The sequence below is a fragment of the Myodes glareolus genome, chromosome 3, assembly GCF_982192425.1.
Source record: "Myodes glareolus chromosome 3, mMyoGla1.1, whole genome shotgun sequence".
Lineage (NCBI taxonomy): Eukaryota > Metazoa > Chordata > Mammalia > Rodentia > Cricetidae > Myodes > Myodes glareolus.
In genome coordinates, this window is record NC_142028.1 from 93,978,526 (window position 1) to 93,996,789 (window position 18,264).

The 18,264-nt window shown below is 45.3% G+C and overlaps 1 long non-coding RNA gene across 6 annotated transcripts in view; it reads left to right on the forward strand.

Annotated features, from left to right (window-relative positions):
* Positions 1-18,264, forward strand: part of LOC125412393 (uncharacterized) — a 116,846-nt gene that overhangs the window by 63,725 nt on the left and 34,857 nt on the right. Inside the window, exon 1 of one of the 6 annotated variants that reach the window (XR_015000853.2) lies at positions 12,760-12,895. The exons of the other annotated variants lie outside the window; for them this stretch is intronic. This is a non-coding gene — a long non-coding RNA (uncharacterized LOC125412393). Of the gene's footprint in view, positions 1-12,759; positions 12,896-18,264 lie in introns of those variants that run through there. 6 annotated transcript variants of the gene reach the window in all.

An 18,264-nucleotide genomic window follows, 5' to 3' on the forward strand; every position in this document is an offset into this window, starting at 1 on the left:
TGGTTGCTGGGGAAAGGAGTTACATTTTCTCCATGGTGTAGCCACCTGGTAAGCTGCCTCGGTTGTAAACAACCCCTCATCCATTGTTTTTAAGCATTCCTAAGGAAACTCATTGGGGCACCAAGACAACTACTCAGCAAACAAACCAACAAATAAAACAAAATCCAACTGTGGAGATAAGAAAAGGAACTTCTGGTTAGGGTCAAGAAGCAGTGTAGAGATGCCATCTTGAAAGCTTCATTCAGGTGACAGAACCTGCAGCCATGGGTACCTGGTCCTGTGACTTTACACACTCTCCAGGTGCTCTAAGCATTAGGATGGATGTCCAAGGCAGAAGGAGAGCCAATGAAAGCCAAGGATGCATAGCTTGATTTTTGTATTTAAAATACACAATACATATATTAAAAAGGCTTCATGGATCTATACTTAATTTCACTGATTTTTATTACAAACATTTAAAATATTTTTGAAGAGGATCACTTCATAAAAATTAACAACAGAAATATCCTTAATTTCATTTTCTTTGGTAGTGTGGTAGACAACCAGGGCTTGTAACTAGCCATCACAGAATGGATTCAGACAGGGCACACATTTTGCTGCCCCAGAACAGCTGACATTTTTTTCTTTTCTTTTCTTTTCTTTTCTTTTCTTTTCTTTTCTTTTCTTTTCTTTTCTTTTCTTTTCTTTCCTTTCCTTTCCTTTCCTTTCCCTTCTTCTTCTTCTTCTTCTTCTTCTTCTTCTTCTTCTTCTTCTTCTTCTTCTTCTTCTTCTTCTTCTCTCTCTCTCTCTCTCTCTTCTCTCTCTCTCTCTTTCTCTCTCTCTCTCTCTCTCTCTCTCTCTCTCTCTCTCTCTCTCTCTCTCTCTTTCTTCCTGGACAATGTAACACAACTGATATTCTCAAAGTAAAAATGTCCTTAGGTGGAGGAGGGATTCTTATGTTCTCTGTGGTTCTGAACATTTCAGAACCTAGAGGGCGTTAGAAATCCAAATTTCAGGTCTATATTAAGCCCTTCATTTTTTAGACAAAGATGCTAAGACTTGCAGGAAAAACTACTATGGGATGGGACATGGCTGGGACTGAGATCTCAGCTCGTCTAGTTCCCCAGGTCCACCACTTCCTATGACAGGCCTGTCTCTCAGGAAAGCACTTTGTGAATAAAAGCTCCTCACCTACAGGAGTTTGCCTCAAGAGAAACTGCCCATGCAGGCATGGGATTTAGGAGGAAGCCAGGGCTGAGTTAAGTTCTGCTCACACACAGCTGTTTGGTCTTGTAGCCTAAGTGGTAACCTTCTTTCTATGGGATAAGCACATGCCTTGGCTCCCTCCAGGGACATGAGAGATAGCTGAGGGTCCATGGAACAGAAAGTGGGCAGGGTTTACCTGGGGATTATACACCAGTTTAGACCTTCAGAGCCAGAGTCACTTAGGAAAACTGTTTGTAAACAGAGATGTGGATTCACAGGAAGATTACACATTGGCCTTGCCGTACCCTCTCTCTTGCTTCCTACTGTCCTTGGGTCACTGGGGAGGGCTGGTCAGTCGTTGACCAATTTGCTTGGCAGGTTTGATCCACAAGTCCTATGTGTTTTCCACAGAGGGGTTAGGGGTGGTAGTGAGACGGGGGAGGTTAGGGTTGAGGGAATAGAATGGGAATCCATGTAGAAAAGAGAAATCAAACCCTGACCCACATCTAAGTTTATTCAGAATTACAATCTGACCCCAAATATACCAAGAAGGCAGGCCCACCACCCTGGGAAGACAGCAAGCTGAGAAGTGGTGTTTCCTTAAGTTCAAATGCGCCCTACCCTGGGTCCTTCAGGTCCCACACTCACTTACCCTCCCTCTGTCTCACTCATTGCTATTGTCTGGGTTGGGAGGTCCTGGGTAGGGCGCTCGTCTCTGTTCAGAGGCCTTATGAATTACTCAGTTCTCTCTCTGTTACCCAGATTAATATACAGCCAAAGAGGAGAAAGCTGAGACTCGTGTTCAGCATCCCCACCCAGTGCTGGCAGCTGGTGTCCCAAAGCTCCTGTTCTATTTCCCTGGCATGAGGTTGGAGTTCAGTATTCTGTCCTGATAACCTGTTGCTTTCTGGGGAAAGTGGTCCAAAGGCATTTTCTTTAGATTAGCAAAGGCCTTTGTGACTCTCAAAAGTAAAGCTCTCTCGTTCTACCCTGCGATGTTCTTAAGGGGAGAAACATGGATTTACATGTCTAAGTCTTAAACAGCCCAGAAATGTGCCTCCCACGTTGATTAGTTTTGTTTTTTTTCTGAAATGTCTAAAATTTACATGGTGGTTGCTAATAACATAGTCAGCGCTGAGCTAATGAAGAACAGACAGGGCATCCCCTTCACCCACAAAGACCTTAATAGTCACTACCCAAAATATGCAAATCATAACTTCTCTATAATCAGAAATGTTCTAGATTTCATTGTGATATGACATTGTCATCCACACACGTGTTAGGCTTCATCCCTAAATGTCCAGGGACTCATGCACCTAGCCGGTGGTCATAGGTTGGTCTTCCCACTGACAAAACCTAGCCTGTCTGGTGAGCAGAACAGCATGAGAGATGTCGTGAAAGAACTTTGCTGACATTGCCTGTTCTCCGAGGAATCTCTTTGCCTCACAAACACAGAAGTCACATCCTGAAGGGTCCGTGTCTCAGCAGAACTGTGGTGGATCAAATCATCCGGGATTTGTCTCATATCCCTGCGCAGCCTGCCTTTCAGTAGGGTCTGGATGCTGTGGTTCTTGGGCTCAGTTTGTTTCTGTTTACTACAAGTTGTCCCTCAGCCCTTTGGATATATTAATGATGATCAGACTCAGGTTGACAAAGTTTCTGGGGTATCTTTTGAAGGTCACTTGTGAGATGGGGTCTACCTGGTGTCTCCTCCCTGGTTCTAAATGAAGGCCAGGGCATGAGAGCATCGTGAGCTTACGGCGGGTGACAAGTCCTCTGTTATGGCGTGGGGAGGGGGCGTGTGCAGTACTATAAATAACTCTGTCAATATTGTGGTAATGGCACTTTGAAGAGGTTGTTTCACAAGTGCCGCCGTACGAGAGACCACAGCTGCACTCATTAATTCTGAAGTGTGCCTCCCTCGGTGCCCATTGCAGGTGTCACAATAGGGCAGGGCAAGCCTAGGTAATGCTTAGACTAAGAATGAGGTTAGAGTAACATGGCTAGTTTCTCCATAGTGTTTGGCACAATGAAAACAAATGATAATGTCTTAACTGGAAAGGGGGGGAAGAAAGAGAACAAACCGTAACTTCGTCACAGACTCCCTGGGCTCACAAATAGCTCCTCCCTGTTTCAGGAGCATGCATCATGATTGACAGCAGTAGATTTTTCTGATAATTAATTGCAGTAAATTATCACTTGGCACAAAAAAGGCATAATTGCAATTAATTTTCAGCCTTCCCAGCCTAACACTGAATTAGAAATGGCACTGCTGTGGTTTGGGTGAGGAAGTAGAGGGAAACGGCATACCTTTTGACACAAGAGCTGGGGCATGCTCTACTTGTAATTTTTCTGATATGGATGCACTGTCTTTGGCCTGTCTTGGTTTAGAGGTGTTTGATTTAGATTGTGACTATTGGCTCTATGCTGTGGTAGTTGCCCTGTTGAGCTCCACCGTTGGCTTTCATCGTGCTAGGCTTCAGCTGTTGTCAACCTCTGTCCTCCAGTGCCTGCTGTCTCAATCTCTGGGGCGCCGGAAGACTTACTTCAGATGACAAGCATTGTTATTATGTTCTTATTTTAAATTTGTGATTTTTAGAATTTTTGTTATTTTACGTACAAGAGTATCTTGACTGCATGTACTGCACCACATGCATGCATGGTGCTCACCGAGGTCCGAAGAGGACCCTGGGTCCTCTGCAAGAGGAGCAAGTGTTCTTAACCATGCAGCCACCTCCCCAGCCCTTTAAATCCTTATTCTTAACAGCTTCATTGAAATGTTACTACCATATTAGAGTTGTATGTGTTTAAGGTGTGTAATTCGATGTTCTGACATGCACATGCACTGTGAAGGTAATTAACACACAACCTTATTATGCATAGTTACGGCTTGTGTGCACTGAGATTGAACTTAAGATCACCCCTCCTAGCAGACTGGCAATATAAACAGTCTTTTAAGTTCCTCCCACTCCACTGCAGTAGATCTTTGGAAGTCACCAGTCTTGTAGACCTTCAGCTTTGCACCTTTGCTCAGGAACTGCCCACTTACCTCATCTGTCTATTTCGCTGAATGAGATATGCAAGAGCCTCTGTCAAGATGCCCACCTTTCCTGGTGCTACCCATTTCTGGGATGAAGCAGCTCATTGCTCAGATCTTTGCTATAGTGCAGTCTTGTAATGACTGGCATCAAGTTCAATCCAGTTGCTCAATAAGTGACTTGAAAGAGAAATTGTCACTGGATTTGAGGAACCTCTTTATATTTCATTAGAGAGCCTAAGAAACTAAATCAGGCGGCTATGAAAGATTACATTTGGGGTAGAATTAAAATCAAGTGGGTTTGTTAACCCAAACGGTGGCCTAAAGATTATGGTGATGGTGTTGTATTGCAGGGCCAACCCAAGGCTTGGAGTTTTTTCTAGTTGTGCTTACCTCCTGAAACTGGGGAGACAGGATCTCTGTGGCCAGAGCAAGAAATTGGGTCCCCAAGTTCTACAGTGATGTAGGAGGGTCCTCTGTCTATGTGTTACTTTCATTGGTCAATAATTTTAAAGTGAAAGCCTTTCTTTTTTGTTTAAACAGAAAAGGGGGAAATGATGTAGAAGGGTCATCTGTCTATGTGTTACTTTCATTGGTTAATATTTTTAACGTGAAAGCCTTTCTTTTTTGTTTAAACAGAAAAGGGGGAAATGATGTAGGAGGGTCATCTGTCTATGTGTTACTTTCATTGGTTAATAAAGAAACTGCCTTGGCTTTTGATAGGACAGCAGCTTAGATAGGCGGAGTAAAGAACATAATGCTGGGAGAAAGAAGCAGAGTCAGGCAGAAGCAGAGAGCTGCCTGCCACGAAGCTGCCCGGTCAGACATGCTGAATCTTTCCCAGTAAACCACGACCTCATGGTGACATACAGATTATTAGAAATGGGTTGAGTAAAGATGTGAGAGTTAGACAATAAGAGACTAGAACTAATGGGTCAGGCAGTGTTTAAAAGAATATATTTTCCATTTAGTTATTTCAGGTAAAACTAGCCAGGTGGGCAGTGGGAAGCAGCCCGCTGTTCCTTTTACACTACAGTGTTTGGTTATTAAAAGAAAAAGGTAAGGACCCTACTTCAGGAAGACCTATATAACAAAAAAAGGGAACTCTGGCTTGCCCCGTGTGTAACACTTTCTCGAGGGGTTAATAAATCATTCACTCATCCTGCAAGGCTCCTTCCTCGCAGACCAGTGCTCTCAATAACCCCTACCACCGGCGTCCTCCAAATAACTTCCTGTAGTTGCATTCAATTAGTCATCACGGCTTTACTGTGCAAGCTAATATTCACGAGTGTCAGAGTTCAAACCGCCCGACATATTTCAGGAGACTTCAAACTGAATTCAAGCCCTACTTGCCAAGAGTCTGATTTTTCTCTTTTTAACTCAACTCCCTATTATAAAGACTTACATCATAGAACAAGAGATGCAGAGTCTACCAATGGGCTCTGTGCAGAGCGCCCATGAACCTGAGAAATCAGACTTCTCACTGAAAACAGGGCTCCAGTTTCACAGTCTTAAACCCAGATGTGATTTCCATGTTGGTGACAGAGGTAGGAAGTCCTTGACAGACTCCCTAAAGAAGACGAGGCTCACTCTATCTCCAGAAAACGTGGAGCCGCGATTTGTGATGGACTCTGAGGGAGATGGATTTTGACGATAGGAAGAACCGTTTCAACATCCACAGCTGTCAGAGACAGGAGACGGGTGTCAGGAGGTAGGGAGGGTATGGGTGGCAAAGGCGTGGAGCTGGAGCCATTCAGCCTTATGCTTAGGGCTTTTAACTCATTTTCAGTTTTCAAATGGAGTTGCTGATGGATTAATAGCCAAACTAGCAATTGTTCATTTCTTCTTCCAGTCATTCATGCATAAAAAAATGCCTTATGAGGGCCCTCCACCCCAGCCTTTACTGTTTTCAACTGTTCTGAAACTATCCAGACACCTCCCTCCCCTGGGCTATGTGCAGGTAGGTAGGTAGGTCTGAAGGCCTCAGTATTTTGATATTTTTATTTCTCATTCACTGTTATCCAGCAGCAGCAAATATATTGGCTAATAAGAAATTGAGATGACAAATTTTCTCAGTTTCCTCCAAGCCTTAGCAGAGGACATAAAGCACCATCACTCCCTGGAGTACCCCTAACGGCCCTCAAATTCTGACCCCCTGCTGGCCCTTTCCCCAGAGTCCCTCAACCTCCCCACTTGCTTCAGCTTCTTTAAACACTGCAGGTTTTATTACAAATTATTTTTTTTAAATATTTATTTTTATTTACTTATTATGTATACAATATTCTGTCTGCAGACCAGAAGAGGACACCAGACCTCATTGCAGATGGTTGTGAGCCACCATGTGGTTGCCGGGAATTGAACTCAGGACCTTTGGAAGAGCGGGCAATGCTCTTAACCTCTGAGCCATCTTTCCAGCCCTATTACAAATTATTTTAAGCATGCACTTGAATTGTGTTTGTGTGTGTGTGTGTGTGTGCTCCTCACAACAGAGTTGTGAAACAGCCATCTCACTAGCTCCACACTCACCATTTTTGTTTGCTAATTTGTTTTGTGGTTCTGAGGATCCAGGCCAGGGCCTCACAAACAATACATTTTTTTGCCATTGAGATACACCTCTATTTCCTTTCCTTTCTTTTGTTTTCCTTTTTTTTTTAACTCGGAGAAAGGATTTTCTATGGAAGGAAAGCAACCCGAGTCTTCAGAAAGGTCTTTGCTTACATCTATAGCAGCTGAGGGTTGCCTAGCTGACGTACTGAAGACAGAGGGAGCAGAGAACAGGGGCGCACACCTGCTCTGTTGCCGTCTGGCTAGCCATCCAGCTTTCTACCTCTGGCAGATTGACCAATCACGGAGATGCTGTGGGTGGAAGTTAAACTGGGTGGAGAGTTGGGGAAAACCTTGGGAAATGGGTGTGGCTTAGGCAGTTTCACACCTCCAGCCCAGTACAGGCTTCACCACGGTCTCCATCCCAGCCCTTCCTTGGCTCTCTGCCTGACCCACCGCCTCTCCCAGGAGGGCCTTTTTATTTCCCTCACCATCTTGAGAACAGTGGTTCTAAACTCCAGTGTCTTTCCTCCTTCCTATGGTGGCTAATATGCAAATCCCTCAAACACAGCCCAGTCTCTGCTTTGGATTTTAACCCATGTAGTCCCTGCATCTGTTTCTAGGACTCTCTAATACCCCAGAGATGGTTTTCAAAGACCGGCAATGGTGGTTATAGCTGTTCTTTATTGTGAGTGATGGTTTGGCCTTGGGATGTGTCTAACCACACTTGGCCCCGGGAGAACCTGGACATTGAGGTTTTGGAGGGATTTTCAGTAGTTTGCATATCTGGGCAAGCACACATGCACCGAGGAGCAGGAAGGTCATTGCCAGTGAGTCAGAGCTCTGAGCAGCTTGAAGCTGTGATTGTACCATGTGTGACCCTGCAGACTACTCTTGTCAGTGCTGACATGACCCATAATTCCACAGTGCTCCTTGCTCTATGAGGGGGTGTAGGCAACTGACCTTAAATGGTGTGTCTACCCATTTGAAATGGGGACAGGATAGACTGACATAACTTTCATGTCAAGGTGGGTGAAAATATCATGCCCTCCTAAGAGGAGGGATTCTTACCCCTGTTGGCAGGTCCTGAGCCCATTCTGGAGCTGGGTTCCAGCTTCAATTTAGACATCTCCTGTACGCATTTTCTCTGCCCTATCACACGCCTCCTTCCCTCTAAGCCTACCTGAAGAAGAATACAACCTCTTCTAGTTCCTACCAGGAAAACCACCCAATGAAGGCGCTTAGGCCTGCCCAAGGCAGAACTTATAAACAGCACGTACAGGATTTCTTTGTTTTTCGCTCTAAAATTCTTTAGCCATGTTGACAAATTAGACAACAGGCTCCTGACGGGCGGAAGTGTCTCTGTCTTATCCCCTCAGCTATCTGTAGTAAACAAAACAGCAAAGCAGCAGATGCTGCCAATGTCCCCAGTCAGTGAAAAGGAGCTTCTTGAGCCTGTGCTGTCTAAACTGAGACCTAAATTCATCACGGTGTGAAGCAGGATAAATACTCTTTCTTGTGACTAGATGCCTCTGCTGTTAGAAGAGCTCAAAACTGGACCCAAAACCGTGGTTTCTCTTGGAATCCATGTGACTTGTGGGGACTGAGGGAAACCTCGTGGTAGTTATTAGCTGGCATAGGAGATAGTGGTTCCCAGGGGAAAGGCTGAGCATCTTCCCAGGATGACAGGGACAGAACCAGTGGGGACAGAGCCAGTGGGGTGGGTCTCTGCGGGGTCTCTACAAGGCCTTTGCAGGCAGAGTGGTTGCTCTTTTGCTGACTTTGCATTTCAGGCACTGTCACCACTTGCTCTTTGGAAAAGGAACTGCAGGAAAACGTGCCTGGCTTAGGAATGACATGCTCACCCAGCATTGCTGAGGCAGGATGGCTGCGGAGGGCAGGTATACCCTCGGAATCCATGCCCGGAGTCTGTGACCTAGTCCAGCATCGTTATGGCCACCACCACATGTGAGGGCTGCTCCATGCTGTCCTCCTGGGCAAGACTGGCTCATCGCATCGCTGCTAAGAGATGGGAATCTGAATGGTGGCAGACAGATTTACAAAGAGGCCAAAAACCGAGAGCAAGGAGAAGCCGGAACTGTTGGGAGGTGTGCGGTGTCAATCAAGCTGTTCTAGGCTGGATCTGCCTTGTGCTCAGAGAGGCACCCTGGGTGCATCAGCCCTCACCCATGACTTCATCATGCGCTGCTCAGGGTCTCTGGGAGACTCTGCATAAGCATCCAAAGCTGAGAAGCAAACGTGGCCCCGTCATGGCTGCTATGCCTTTCTGTTTTGCTGCTAAAGCACCAAGATGTACTTTGCACAGCGGATTCAACCATGAAGAGAGTCTGAAAGCTCACATTATAAGGGGGGGGGCAGTGATCCCCAGCTCTGATGTTACGAGGATCTAGACAGAAGCATGAAAAAAGAATGTATGCTGGGAAGGAAGCAGCACGAGAAAAGGAAATTCCTGCAACAAATAAATCCCCGTCCAATCTATCTTAATCCCTGAAACTTTAAAGATTTAAAATCTGCTTTTAAAAAAAAAGAACACTGCAGTTCTCAGCAAATAGAGACACTTTAAATTATTTAGGTTTGTTACACCCACAAATCACCCCTCCAGACCATTTTAAATAAAAAGCTAATAACTGTCTTTGCAAGAAGTGTCCTTCTAGGGGCCATGTATAAGACATTAACCTGAATTGGTAGAAAAGACCACGAGTGACTTCCAAATTACAGTCATTTTATGAAATAAATAAATGAATTTGATCACAGCGTGCTTATTTTCTCTGCATTGAAATTCAAGGAATATATGTATTGTCAGCAACTTTTGGAAACAAAATCACTTAGGGCCCAAAGTACATAAAGTAACGTTTTTGGAATACTTCACAAAAAAAAACCCCAGCACCTTTCTCAAGCCTTTTGATTTTTATAGTGCTTAGAAGGGAGGTGAAGGGAGAAGGAGAGAGAGGGAGATCAGCACATGGGCTCAGGGCTCTGGGTTCAGAACGCTCAGCCAACCACTTCCTATCTCTCTTCTTGCTGCCTGCAGCGTTCCTGCTACACCCCCATCGTCCTATGGCAGTTAGTGCAGCTTCTGGCACAGAACTAAGCTCAATAACTGTGAGTTCATACAAACATTCTGCCTTTGTTTTTACCCGTTAGTCATAGTCTGAGGAGGTGAGCACACAGGGCAGGAGCTGTTCAAGGGTAACCACAGGGTCGTCTCTTAGAGATGATGGAAGCATGCCGACTGGAGGGGTGAGATGCTTGGGGGTACATCCCTTTTTCTATCTGGGATGACCCTCAACGGCAAGATTATATTCAGTGTGTTCACTGGAGTTGCAAAAGCCAGTCTAATGAAGTGTCCAAGATAAAACCAGACAAGGAGAGAAGGGTATGCCGGCTGGATGTAACATGGTAGTTAGAATCCAGTTGTATCTTAGTTGGCAACCATTTCAAAGCATCTGTTCATTGTGTTTGAGCTTTTATCCCCTCCACAAAGCATTGAGAAACCGTTTCCTGTGTAGGATGCTGGTGAGGATTCAATTCTAGGAGAATTTATTGGGTTCCTGCGGTTTTACCTAAAGCCATAATACAGTCTTCTGGTCCATAAAGAGCTCATCTAAAGGAGAGGACATACGCACATGGAGCATGGTGATCTAGTAAGGGAAATGCCGCAGGGGGGCAAGTTGAAGGAGATGGAAGGACAGCGAAGAGAGCCTCCATTCATCCTGGAAATGGGAGTAGATCACAGGAGGTTTCTCCCAAGTGAGGGTCATGTTCTGTATTTTGCAGGACACAGAGTCAAAGGCAAATGCAAAACCAAGAACAGAGTCTTTCGTATATCATTCTAAGACCCTGAGTCTTGTTCCTGGTGATGATGGGAACCCAAGGATGGGTTTGATGCAGTGGGGATTTTGTTGACAAGGTTGGAAAGCATCATTCGCTGGGTAGGCCTGAGGCAATGTCCATTGGGCATTTTGAGCAGACAATTTTTTCTACGCTGTTACCCACATTTCCATTTCCTAGGATTGTACATATGAAGAAATTCTCTCTGTGCATGTCTTGGCATGTGTATGTGGGGGGTACATACGTGACAGAGCGCATGGGTGGTCAGCGCCGGGCTAGTCGGCCAATAAGCTTACAGGAATTTTCCTGTCTCTACTACTAGACATGAGCTGCCACGCCTGGTTATACATGGATTCTGGGGATTTAAATTTAGCTCCTCACATTTGTGTGACAAGAACTTTACCCACTGAGCCATATCCCCAGGCCCTCCCATGAAGACATTCTGGATAAGGCTGACTTTAATGTCATTGAAGTAACTCTGTGTTGGGAGCTGTGAGACGTGGTCTAATCTGCACTCTGCCGACTCACTGTGTGGTCCTCGGAAGGAAATTCACTTCATATCTTTGCTATTTTATTCCATGAACTCTAAACGGATTAAGTCTATCTATTCCATCTGATCCCAGAGCACGGTGCCAGCATCAAGCGTTCTGTGATGTTTCTGAAGCTACCTAGACGATGCTGGGATCCCAAAGTCCCAGGACAGGGAAGGAGTCTGCAGTTCAGGCAGGGTCATGAGAACAGTTTGGCGAGGAGGTAAGTACCTCTCTTCGTCGTTCTCGTTCCGTGCCTCCCAGGCATGTGCGTCTCCAGCCAGCCCAACAGAGTGTCTGAAGCTGGAAACAGCTCCGTTGATTTATAGGCAGGAGGCAGATTTGCTTTAATATGGCAACACAGAAAGTCAGTTCTCTTAAATAATCGCCTTGCAGATTTACGGCCGTGCTGTGTGCTAGGCTCGGTGCCGTCTCTGACCATGGATGGTGCTTCATTCTGGAATGGCTGAAGTCAGCAACTTCCCTGACACCGGGAAATAGATCCCAGGGCAGTAGCCAGCCCACTGGGTCAGCCCTTTTCTGCTGGCTTTTCTCGCTCCCACCACTTTATTACATACTGTCAAGCCTCTGGGGACCTTCTCAGAGAGCTGGGGGCTGCTTGGTTCCTGCGAAGCCAGAAAGGTTTGCAGAGAGAAAAGAGCTGGGGCTTGTGGGTCACTAACTGGGGGGCGGAGTGCACCAGGGAGCTCCAATACTCCTTTTGTGTGTGGCAGAAACTGTTATGGCTGGGGGGGAGGGTGTACAAATCATGGGGGAGGTATTGACTCCTGGTTCCCAAATAAAAACAATAATGCATTTGTTCTGCAAATATCTAGATGATACTAAAATCCAGTAAATGTCTTGAGTGGTTTACCATTTTCAGGACATTATTTTTCTTAATAACACTCTCATAGGAGACCATTACTGTCTCGGTGTTATGGAAGAAGGGGGTGGGTAAAAGCAGCTTCTTGAAGGTCAGGAAGCTGAGAAGTGGAGAGCTCGAACCCGTGCTCCATTGTAAACACCCTACCGATTTAACAGCGATGCAGTTACTGACGACTGACTGTGCATCCTGGGTGTCTTGCTGCATCACTGCCACAGCCCTGTAGGACAGGTGCTCTTAGGACCAGTCCCACTGCCAAGAGGAGAAAAGCCAACGCAAGTGGGTGGTGAGTGGAACAGCTAGGATGCGAGTCCCACCGTTCTAACTCGGGAGTGTGCCTCACTCTCAGGGTGATGGGACGCCTTGCATGTTCTGGAGAGTTTGAAGGAAAAGGGGGCAGAAAGTTGGTGTGAGAATCGCATCTTGCCTATTACATTTGCTAGGGTTCAGTTAGGCTCTCCGGGGGCCTTGTTCCAGTTTGGCAGGGCAAAAACCGACTCTGGAAACTGGAGGGTGTGGAGACTGGCCCAGCTTCTTGAATTGTTCTTTCTTTTTAATGGGAAAATTAAAATTGCCAGCTACTGTGTCTTTACCCAGCTCAACAGCTCCATGCATGGAGCTCAGGAATTAGACAGATTTTTTTTTTGTTGGTTTGTTTTCATTTCGTTTTTGCAGCCGAAGGTTATAAATAGACTACCATAAACAGTGCATTTGAAAATCCCCCTTGCATGCTCTGTGCTTAGGCTGCCCCTGGTTTTCGGAGATGTGCGATTTGTGTTCAACCTCCCTGCAAATATCCTGTCTATTGTTCTCCATCTCCTCCAGACAAACTGTGTCCCAGCCACCACACTGGACATCCTTGAGGTAGGTGACAAAACCTGACCTTTTACAACTCTTCCTGCATTTTTTTTTGGCAGGTCTGCTGGCCTCTGCCTCTGTACCTTATGCATAGCAAGGCACCCAGTGAAGCTGGAGCAGAAAGGGTGAGAGGAAAATTAAGCTAGATGGTGAGGAAGGAGACCAGGAGCATAGGAATTAAGTAATTATTATGTTTTGTGTATATGTGTGCCCACATGCGTGTGGAGAAGTGACATGGCTCCCGTGTGGAGGTCAGAGGTGGTTTTCTCCTTGTACTGTGCCAATCATGAAGATGGAGTTTACACTGTCAAGCTGAGCAGTGCCTTCACCTGCTGAACTTATGCTTTTATTGAAGTAGAGACTCATTGGAAGTTCATGCATAAACATGTCATGATTTGATTGACACTTACATGTGTGGTCTCCTGTTCTGTTGCTGTAACAGAACCCTTGAGTGAGTAACGCGCTTCTGAAGACACATGTATTTATCTGTTAGCTCTGGAAGCGGTTAAGTCCATGAGCAAGGTCATGGGTCCGACAAGGACCTTCAGGCTGTGTCAGCCCAATGAGAAAATAGAGAAATCAAGAGTGAAACCACGAAGAGACGGTGTTGGAATCTGTTAGAACTCACTCCCACGATCACAGCCTTACTCCCTCGCTAACTCCATCAATCCACTTCGAGCAGAACCCCTACTGCTGCTCTGGAGATAGTGTTATCAGCAAAGGATTGCTGGGGGACACATTCGAATCTTAGAAATGTCAGCGACCAAGTAGGAGACACGGAAGAGGCTTTTGTCTAATCAGATGAGCGATGTCGGCAGCTGGGACGCAAAGAAGCAGAGCCCACAGCTGGATTCTGACTCTCACAGATTGCAGCACGTTATGCTGAGTTAGATGCAGACTATAAGAAAGGGACTCAGGGTGGCTCGAAGGCCCATGGCCTGAGCGTTTATCATAATGGGCTTGTTGTTGCATGAGGTGAGTTTAAGCTTGGAGTTTAAGAGCCTGGAGTTTAAGCCCTTCTCCCCACATGTCATCACAGATTATTGCTTTAATGGAGCAAGGTCAGGGGTCTGGTACAGAAATCCAGGAGATTGCTAGAAGACTCTCTGGTAGCAGTGTCGATAGACTTACAGTTCCTACCAGAGTCCGAGACTTGGAATCTCGTTACTGGAACATTATTTCCTGGAAGATATGACTAACTTAGTCACTCTGGTCTCTTTCATATCTCAGCGCTTCCAGGCACCTGTGTACTCCATCTGCAGCCCCATTATATCTTCCAGAAGGTGCTCTCGTCTTTGGCCTATTGCTAAGTGACAGGATTTACTGCAGCCTCTCGTGTCAGGCCTAAATCAGGCTCTGTGAAGCTGACAGGCTGCTAAGCAGAGACTCTGGCACAGGCTCTTAGTAATGAAAGGGTCTTTCCACATTTAATATCGGCTCGGTTATTCCCAAGTGATTTCCAGGGGAGTGGACCAAAAATTACCTATCAGTCCAAATGAAGTATGCCACAATTCCCTCTGTTTTCCAGTTGCTTTTTAATTTCCACACCACCTGCTCCTAGCTTCACCAGGGCCGACTCTGCCAGCATCACCATCCGGGATCTTGTCTTTCTGTGATGTGTAACTCATCATGTCGTGGGCCCGTCCCTGCTCAGTGGCTAAAAGAAGTATTTACCACCGTAGCAGATTCTCTAGCCTAAAAGACATACACTGTGCTAACTTTCTTATATCCAGATGAGACTTTGAAACTTGTTGGCAAAAGATGCCACACCATCTCTCTCTCTCTCTCTCTCTCTCTCTCTCTCTGTGTGTGTGTGTGTGTGTGTGTGTGTGTGTGTGTGTGTGTGTATGCGTGGCATCAGGGTAGGTCCCAGCCAAGTCTAGGAATTGGAAAGAGTAGAGGTTTTGACATCTAGTCTTACTATTATTGCACCTACTAAGTTGGAGACCTCCAGTAAGTTAATTATGTTGTTCATGTGCCTTGAGTTCCCCAGTAGCAGACTGGGTCTATTATCTGCCTTCAGTGACGGTCACAGGAGTCAGAGGACATACGAGGAGCATGAGCATAAGTGTGACGTAAGAGGAGCTTGGTGTGCGTGGCGGGGGGGGGTGGTCTCGGAGTGTATGCTAATTCCTGTGATGCCCCAGGTTTGTGACCGCATGAGTTCTGCCGTCTGTGATGGGAGCGTAGACTGAACACCAGTAGCGATCAAGCGCTTTGATGCCTGGGGACTTATTTGAACTTCCACCCCTGCCTCTGATGCCCTGAGGGATCTTGGGAAAGGGCATCGTCTCATCATTCTTTGTTCTTGTTTGGAAAGCAGAGATGACGGTCACACTGGCTTTTAAAGATGGTCATGTGGGCTAGTTAACTAGGCCACACCTGGAGGGCACTTAGAACTATGAAGGGTACAGAGTCAGCGGGCCTCAGCTGCTGGGAACAGCCCTGGTTCAGGTTCCAGTCTGCTAAGAAGCTGATTACCAATAGTGTGTAGTGAATAAGTCCTGTTACAACTTTGCAAAGTTCATCCAGATAGTTGATTTCATTTGAGTCTCATAATCCTTGAGATTCTCAAGATTTTATACTTGAGAAATTGAGATACAAAGAGGGAGGGAAATGGTGAGGTTTACATACTAAGTTAAAGCCCAAATTAAGTCAGAACCCATCTTCTTGGCCTCTAATGAATGAAGTTGACCTCTGTTACCACCTCGGTGGAGGATGTTGGCCAAATCCTTGAAGAGGTGAGGAGCCTGGAGCATCCATAATACCTCAATCACATGGAATGACAATACCACTGTGCACGTTCCTGTGTGTTATATAACCCCACATCCAGGCATAATTAGCTTCTACTCCTTCGAGTTCATAGATGAGAAAGCTGAGCTCCGATGGGTGATAGTCATAAGCTCAAGGTTAAACAGCTGATGGGTAACAGCTCTAGGGTCTGGACGACACATTTCCCAACATACCTTGCTCCTTTCCTTGGTGCCCCAGCCCAGTAATTTAGTGGTCACACCAGCCCCTCCCCTGACTGTACACTCCTTTTAGAATGACATCAGACTGAAGACCCCGGGTCCAGCTGCAGCCCTTCCCTCATGTTAGCTGTGCGACTCTGATCTTTTCACTATGAGCCTTCATTCTTCCATCTTCTGAATAGGAATTGCCCTGACCACATCTGATCTAAAGTTAGAAGGGGGTCTGAATGTGACGATCATAGGAGAAAAACACTGCAGACAGGGTCATGAAAGACCTGCCAACTTATTAATATTTTAGAAGCAGTAATTCCCATAGCTTAAGAGCTCTTTAAAAGCACATAGTTCAGTACTTTTCAGTATCCATGTTACTGTGCAATCTATGCAACTCCAGAATATTTTCCTCAGGTCTCAAGTTGCCATGCAACTGTTGCAGCCCCTTTTAGACTTTTTCCATTACAAATCTAGTTCCCAGCTCTGTAGATGAATGATGGGCACTTCATATACGGGAATGGATTCTTTCATTTGCTACAATGTCTTGAAGGTTTAGCTACCTTGTTACAGTCCAAATGCTTCATTGCTTTAATGACTGAATAATATTCCACTGTATTACTGTACCACCTGTTCTTTTTCTATTCAGGTGTTCAGGGGTGTTTGGGTTGTTCCTCATTTTTGGTTACCCTGAATAATAATACTTTAACAAATGTTTGTGCATGCCCTTTTATATGGATGTTGCTTAAAGTTTCTGTGAATATTTCCATGGAGGTAGTTTTGCTGACCATGTGGTAATTCAGTGTTAAGGTCTGAGGAACTCTGAAACAGTTTTCTAAAGTGGCTGAACCACTGTACATCCATTAGTAACATATTAGGTCCCAGTGTGACGGCTTCCTCGCTAGCACTCGCTAGCAAGTGTTGCTCTGTAAGGCCATGGTTTTCTAAGGACAGATCTTTATTCTGCAAACCTCTCCACCTTAGATAATATTAAAACCCCACACTGCCCAGTCAGACAGGCAAGAAAGGATTTTCCAAGTTTGTGGATTCAACAGAAAGAACACACTTAGCTATTTTGGATTTCTAAGGCAGGTTCATGAAAAAGACCATTATTAGTGACTTACACTTTCCTATTTGCCATGATTCTTTGCACTTGTCTTCTGAGTTACCATTTATTTTTAAGACATTTCCTTTATACCTGACCCTAGGAAATGGTTTTCAGGTGTTCGTCTTGGAATGGATTAAGTGGCTTGTTGTTAGGTCTGCAAGTTCACAGTCATCCTGGGTGATTCTGCAGTTAGTTACTCCAGTGTGCTTCAGTTAGCAGTGAGCTTGTGGGTGCCAGTGACCCACCATCCCGATGGGCTTGAAAACTGCCATTGCCTAGTGCTGCTGTCTCCAGCCTGAGATCCCACCATGTGTCTGTGGTGCTAATAGCACAGCTACTGCCCTGCCATCGGCCCCAGTGGCCCCAGCATGTGACAGCGGGTGATGATGGCACATACCTATATTGCCAGCTTGGGTGCTTACTCTGATGTGGGCTTACGGTTATTTTAGAGTACGTTCTTCCAGTTATAAAAGAAAAGGCATATTGTAGAGTAACCCCAGGTTAATGGTAGCAGGAGCTGTCTGCAGACCATGCTTACTTCAGCTCTTTATGTCATGAGAGATAGACTTACGTGTGAGTACACAGCTGTGTGCTCTCACAACAGAGCTGTAAAACAACTCAGTTCCCAAAATGTGTTCCTGCTGTCAAGGAGCACACACGTTGTTCTTAGCGATTCATGTATGTGGACATACTTTATGAGAACCTATGAGATACCGCCTATTAAAATAGTTGTTATGCAGATGAGGAAACTACAATAGAGACAGGCTGAGTAACTCGCCTAAAAACACACAGCAGAAATTTACTGGAGGGGCTGGGGAGGGGGATCTGGATCTACAGTTTTTGCCCTTAATCATTTTTTTTTTTGTTGTCATAATATTTAAAAATTGTCTGAAATATCAATTCAGTCTGGATCGATGCACTTTTAGATTCTGAAATCTGTGGGCAGAACCTTGATTGCTTATGAGCACAGGATTTTATAGCGCACAGGATTTTATAGAGCACAGGATTTTATAGAGCACAGGATTCTGTGGCATCAGTATTGGAGAAATAACTGTGGACAGACGCAACAAGTAGGAACTCCAAGACTCCACATCTTCCCTCCCGAGAACTCCTTGGTCCTGTCATTCAGATTCATCTCTTGTTACTCGCATGTTAATGACAACCAAAAAAACAAACAAACAAAACAAAACAAAACAAAAAACCCCCACAACATCAACTACTTTCATTTCAGAGTGGTACTAGGTAACTAGACAAACTTTGAAACTTTAGTAGTTTCGTATGTCATTATTCTTTCTGGTCTTTTTTTT